The sequence below is a fragment of the Macrobrachium nipponense genome, chromosome 9 (assembly GCF_015104395.2).
Source record: "Macrobrachium nipponense isolate FS-2020 chromosome 9, ASM1510439v2, whole genome shotgun sequence".
NCBI classification, from domain to species: Eukaryota; Metazoa; Arthropoda; class Malacostraca; order Decapoda; family Palaemonidae; genus Macrobrachium; species Macrobrachium nipponense.
The window spans coordinates 96812071-96818975 of NC_061110.1; the positions used below are offsets into that span (position 1 = coordinate 96812071).

At 31.5% G+C, this 6905-nt stretch overlaps 1 protein-coding gene across 1 annotated transcript in view; it reads left to right on the forward strand.

Annotated features, from left to right (window-relative positions):
- Positions 1-6905, forward strand: part of LOC135218540 (calcium-activated chloride channel regulator 1-like) — a 915765-nt gene that overhangs the window by 440931 nt on the left and 467929 nt on the right. The gene's annotated exons all lie outside the window — the stretch shown is intronic.

Here is a 6905-nt window from a genome sequence, read left to right on the forward strand (position 1 = left end):
CCCCTCATGCATAAGTTGTAAATATTATATTCCTAACTTTTAACTTAAATCAAAACGTGCTAAAGTCTACGGTCAAATAGAGCCTTGTTTCACCAACAAAAATTAAAATGTTATATTTTATTAGAAATAATTTTTCTGTACTGTTGAATATACACATTATTTTTTTTTTCATTTTCATTCTAGTAATTAAATCATAAATATCCTATCCTAAAATTTCTGTCTTTAACTCAACACGAAACACCTTTTTCAGATCTTTTTTTTATGCTCCTTCATAGACCTTTCCTACGCCCCCAACAACAACAAAGTAGTTTGTTGGCTTACTCCCCGAGTAAGCAAAAAAAAATCTCAAGTCGGCATGATGAAAGAGAAATGGGTACTAGGTGGTAGGAAGGACCCAGGTGGGAGTTTGTAGTCAGGTGTGAAAAGCCGTAGAGTCCCCCCCGCTCCACCCAAATTCCTCTAATGTGATTTTGAATTTTTTTCTCAAACATATTTTTACATTTTTGTTAGATATGCCGAATGTGTTTCCTTTCTGTTCTCGTACTAAACGTCGCGGAATTTTTGGGTAATGAAGTTTAGGATCAGTTGCAAATGGCGAGATATTTAAACAGGGAACGAGGGAGTTTTAAAAGTAATTTTATCTTACTATTTCTTCTTAACTGCTGGAGTGTTAAAGTAATAAAACGGCTTATTTCCTCTACCACTGAAGTGATTAAGTAATAAAATATCTTATTTCCTTTACTATTGGAGTGTTAAAGTAACTTTATCGTGTTTCCTTTACTGTTGTAATATTAGTGTAATTATTTCGTCCATTTACAAAATGACTTTTTAAGTAATTATATCATATTTTCTGAAGTATTGGAGTGTTACAGTAATTTTATGTTTCTTTTATTAATTTTTGAGTTTTAAAGTAATTTTTATATTATTTCCTTTACTAATGGAGTTTTGTAGTAATTTCATCTTATTTCCTTGACTAATGGAGCACCAAGTAGTTTCATATTTCCTTTAGTAATGGAATTTTCAGGTAATTTTATCTTATATCCTTTACCAATTGAGTGCTAAAGTAATTTCATATTATTTCCTTTATTATTGGACTTTTAACCTAACTTTATTTAATTTCCTTTATATATGGTAAACTTTCAACCTGGCTTCACAAAAGTAAAAGTTATTATTTCCGATGTCTTTAATAAAGAAAATTAATAAAAAGCGTAATGTCGTAACAACCATTTTCATGGACTCATTAAGTATCGAATTAACGAACTGCCTTACAAAAGTCTGAGTTCATCAAAGCGAATGGTTAAATTAGTGTAAAGACTTGAGTTCAATGACACCGTGATAATCAGTGAACAAAATTCCATTTCGCGCGAAGATATCATTAGCGTGTGTTTAATGAACTGGAGTTACAGTAGCGGAGGTCATTAATTCCGATTTACAAAAAGAAAAAAAATCTTCAAAGGATAAGAGTTACTGACCCGGGGTAACTTGAAGATCGAGGTTAATATCAGTCACCAAAGGCCTTTGGCACTGTAGCAAAAGAAAAGAGAGAGAGAGAGAGAGAGAGAGAGAGAGAGAGAGAGAGAGAGAGAGAGATTCCATTCAGTTTTTATTTACCAAACAAACCGCTGAGACCAGAAAAAATTCAAGTCGTGATTCGTAGCATAGTAAATCTCAAGATGGAAATTCAAGACGCGGGTAACTATCATGTTATTTATAGAATTCCAGTAAAAACGCGTAAGGAAATGTTTTCTATAAAGGTAGCCCTATTTCCAGGTTTACTTATTTTAGTTGAAATAGTTTCAGTAATTCGTTTCTGTGGATGAGCAACAATTTATTTTTTTTATTTATGTTTATGTCAAAAATATAATATATATAATATATATATATATTATATAAGTATATATATATAATATGCATACACATATATGTATATCCGCTTGTGTATGTGTGTAACATGGGTGTATGGGAACGGCTGCCAAAGTAATCAAGATGCCATCAGCCAGTACCACTTGAAAATCCTGCAAGTGTTGGAACAAGGTTGAAACACCCTGCTGAGAGAAATTCCAAGTCATCCTTCTTCACTCAGTTCGCCCACTCTGAAGGCACGTTGTTTTTGTTCCATATATATATATATATATATATATATATATATATATATATATATATATATATATATATATATATATATATATATATATATATATTTCTGCTGTGACTGACGCTTGGGCAGTCTTGTTCTTTCTGAATATCGTGAAATTCACTTCTAATAGTTTTTCTTCTTTACCAGTTTTTTCTAGGTTTTATTCCCAAGGATTCCCAGTTATGCACTTTTTTTTAAAATAAACTTTAGCACCTTTTTTAAATTCGCCTCTAGCGCTTTTTCTTCCATGAATTCCCAGTTATGCACTTTTTTCAAAATAAACTTCTAGCACTTTTTTTCTTCCAAAAATTCCCAATTGTGCGCTTTTTTTAAAATTCACCTCTAGCACTTTTTCTTCCAATTGTGCACTTCTTTAAAAATCACTTCCAGCACTTTTTCTAGTACTTTTTCTTCTAAGAATTCCCAATTACGCACTTTTTTAAATTCACTTCTTGCGTTATTATTATTATTTTTTTTTTTTTTGTTCATCACCCAAATAATTTCTAGTTTCTTTTCGCACTTTCAAGAATTCCCAGTTATGTAATCATTCAATTAACCCTTCTTATTTAATTCGTTCTATTCTTCAAAATGCCTCAACGCACAGTGTATCAAGTACAGTACATGGAGCGGTGCATAGGTATGATAACAAATTTATTAAATTATGTCAGCCATTCGCTCTGTAAATTGAAAGCTATTTTCACCAAACCTTGGTACATTTACACCAAAATTCAAATTTCCTTATTCATTCTCTGCATGCAAACGGGCCAGTAGTGATGTCTATGCCCGATCATTCTTTTTTTTCTGTTAATAAATTATTTTATCGTCACTATACTCCGCCTGTGGTGTTTTCACATGGTAACACTGCTTCCCGGGCTTTAAATAGTTACGCTGTGTAAATTTTAGGTAAACAAAAGGATATTTGGGTGTACATTTGCAACTGAAAAGCGTTTTAATAATTTACTGTATGCGAATTATACCGTTAATATTCGAAATAGGATATTGTTATTATTGTTGAATGTAAGCTGAACGTGACTATCTAAAGCCCGGGACGCAGTGTTACCATACACAAACACCACAGGCGGATGGACAGATGGAAAAAAACCAAGTATAGTTTCCTTATAATGCTGTAAAAGCGCCTCTTAAAGACTATCGAGGCTAGAGGGCTGCAAATTGGTACGTAGATCATCCACCCTCCAGTCATCAAACATACCAAATTGCAGATCTCTAGTCTCAGTCATTTTTATTTTCTTGAAGGTTAAAGTTAGCCATGATTGTGCGTCTGGCACCGCAACAGCACAGGCCATCACGGCCAGCAGAGATTTTCATATAGCATCATAGCTGTAAAGAAAACTCGATTGCGCCGAAGAAACGGCAAAATATTTTTGCTTTTTTTTGTCATTTTTGCTCTAATTCTGTATTAACATGACGCAGACCTCTACCTCATATTACATTGACGTTGGTTTATTTATATCATTTATATTTTCCACAGGGTTGGCAAATATTAAATCAAACTGATTTAATCAAGTGATTAAATCATTGATTTTTCAATAAAAATAATCAATTTTTTTTAGAGCAAACAAATTGAAAAATACGGTTTGGAGGTTACTAAAAACTTGAGCATTATTGTGCTGCATCTATTTATTTTGATAGAAAAAATTGCAAGTACATACTTCAGGCCAGAACTGGAAACCTAAAAGATAAAGCAATAGTAATTCTGTCATAAAATACATTTTGATGAAAAAAAAGGATTGAAAAAACATTTAAAAGATAAAAACCAAATAGATAAAAAATGAAATAAATCAAATTTAAAAATATCGCTGATATTTTTTTTCTATTAAAAAATAAAAAATAAGAATAATCACCAACCCTGATTTTCCAACGGAAGGAGCAAGGAATATTCTTACCCAAATACGAATCGTATACCGTTGATTATTTATTTTCTCTGATATTAACCTAAAGAAAAATGGCTTCATCAGAAACGAACGAGAGGAATGAAGTGAAATTGCGAGGACGAAGAAGCCATATGGTAGAGAGAGAGAGAGAGAGAAAGAGAGAGAGGACAATGATCTTTTTCCAGGAAACTGGAGCTTGAGCGGGTTTCATCACTCCTACATTGATGTCGAATCCAGAATTGAGAACCTCCTAAGTTTCACCATCTTCCAGGTTTACTTCGATTTCTGTCAGATCCCTTTGGTGAGAGAACCATTGGCACCATATAGATGGAAACTGCTGCTGTTCGGGAAACGGTTGAATTTGTAGTCTTATTATGGAGAAACAGTTTATTTATTAATATTTCTTGTTACTTTTTTTTTGGTGAAAGGTATTTTATTCTGATTGATATATATATATATATATATATATATATATATATATCTATATATATATATATATATATAGATAGAGAGAGAGAGGAGAGAGAGATAGAGAGAGAGGAGAGAGAGAGAGAGAGAGAGTGATTACGAAGTAGTCCTCTTGATACCAGTAATAATTTAGAATGATGAAGTACCAGTAACTTTGAACTTTCTTGTTTACATTTGATTTTTTTTTATTCAATTTGTACATTTTTGTTTGTATGTAAATTTTTTTACGTGTATACATTTTTTTGCTTATATATGAACTTTTTGTTTACATTTGAACAATTTATGATTAATATCTAAACTTTTATGGTTTACATTTGAACCTGTATGTTTACATTTTAACTTTTCGTTTACATTTGGACTTACTTTTTAATTTGATTTTATTTTTACATTTTAACTTTTTTGTTTATTTTTTAATTTGATTTTGTTTTTACATTTTAACTTTTTTGTTTACATTTGAGCTGTTTTTTTTTTTACAATTGAACTTATTTTTGTTTACATTTGAATTTTGCCGTTTATATTCGAACTTGATTGTTCACTTTCGAGCTGTTTTGCTTTTACGTTTGAACTATTTTTTGTATACAATTGAACCTTTCATTGTTTACAATTGAACCTTTCATTGTTTACAATTGAACCTTGCATTGTTTACAATTGAACTTATCATTGTTTCCATATGATGCATTTCACTTGATCATCGATTTATCTATGTGAAATCCTCCTCTCTCACAGCCAGGTTTTGGGGTAGATTTCGCCCGGGGGGCCAGTTGTGGGCCGTTTCACGCGGCGTCCTTTTATGTGTGTGGGTTTTGCGTCCCTTTTTTTATTTTTATCGGGGGTCCTTTGTTGTCTTATTTTTAGACCATAATAGAGAACCCTTTTTTTTATTGCTTACCGGGATTGAAGCCTTCAGGTGTTTTTTTTTTTCTTTTAACCGTCCTCCCTTCCTCTTTTTCTCTCTTTTTATTCTCGTGTTCATGTTTGTTGGGGTTTCTTTTTTTTTTTTTTTGTTCCCTCTTGAGATCTTGTGCTTATGATCATGGTGTTATTTTTTTCTAATTTTTTCTGATCATATATTCGCTCTTACATACACACACACGCATATATATATATATATATATATATATATATATATATATATATATATATATATATATACACACACAAACATATAAAAGGCACAGGCGTATCGTATGCTTGCTTGTTTATTTATAACTATTTGAATTTTCTATGTGATGTGTAGCGTACAATTCTGTTTTTCACTCACAAGCCCTTCTTTACCTGTCTTCAAAAGAAAAAAAAGAAAAAAAAACGTTTTCAAAGCCAACTCGAAATCTTTTAAGGTTATGCTCCGATTTCTGGTTGTAATCTCTTCTTATACCCAATCAAACTCGTGTCCAATCTGGTTATATCCTTCTGAGAGGATCTACCTGATTTGTTTCTCTCTTTCTCTCTCTCTCTCTGAGAAATAGACATCGACGTATAAGCTTCTCTCTCTCTCTCTCTCTCTCACACACTCACACATAAATTGATATTTTACAGTAACTTGACTCTCTCTCTCTCTCTCTCTCTCACTTAAATTGATATTTTACAGTAATTTGACTCTCTTTCTCTCTCTCTCTCTGAGAAATAGACATCGACGTATAAGCCTCTCTCTCTCTCTCTCTCTTTCTCTCTCATAAATTGATATTTTACAGTAACTTGACTCTCTCTCTCTCTCTCACTTAAATTGATATTTTACAGTAATTTGACTCTCTCTCTCTCTCTGACTCACACATATATTGGAAAGCAACGGCATGGGCTCACTTCCTGGATACCCAATATGCCCCCGTCGATTTAAACAGGGCCTAAGGTACATAGGCACATGGTCGTCCATTGATTTGTGGGTCGCAGGTGAGAAGTAGTTTGAAAAACAGCAGAAGAAAGTTTCTCTCTCTCTCTCTCTCTATTAGTAAATGTTAATTTTTCTTAAGATTTCTTTGAAGTTTCGGGAATTTAATTTTTTCTGTGGTTTTATTAAGAAAGGAATGTATTTTCTATGGCATTCTTATATAGAAAGGAATATATTCCCTATGGCATTCTTATATCAAGATTATTCTTCTAGTTTTTTTTATCCAAGCAATTTATTTGAATATAAGTGTGATTGTGTTTTTATTTTCTTTATGTTAATTCTTTTTGTTTCAAATTTAATTGATGAGGCATTTTGATATATATATATATATATATATATATATATATATATGTGTGTATTTATGTATATGTATATATATGTACGTATGTATGTATGTAATACATACGTACATACATACCTACACACACACACAAAGACATATATATATATATATATATATATATATATATATATATATATATATATATATATATATATACTTTTTACATACACTTGTATGCCA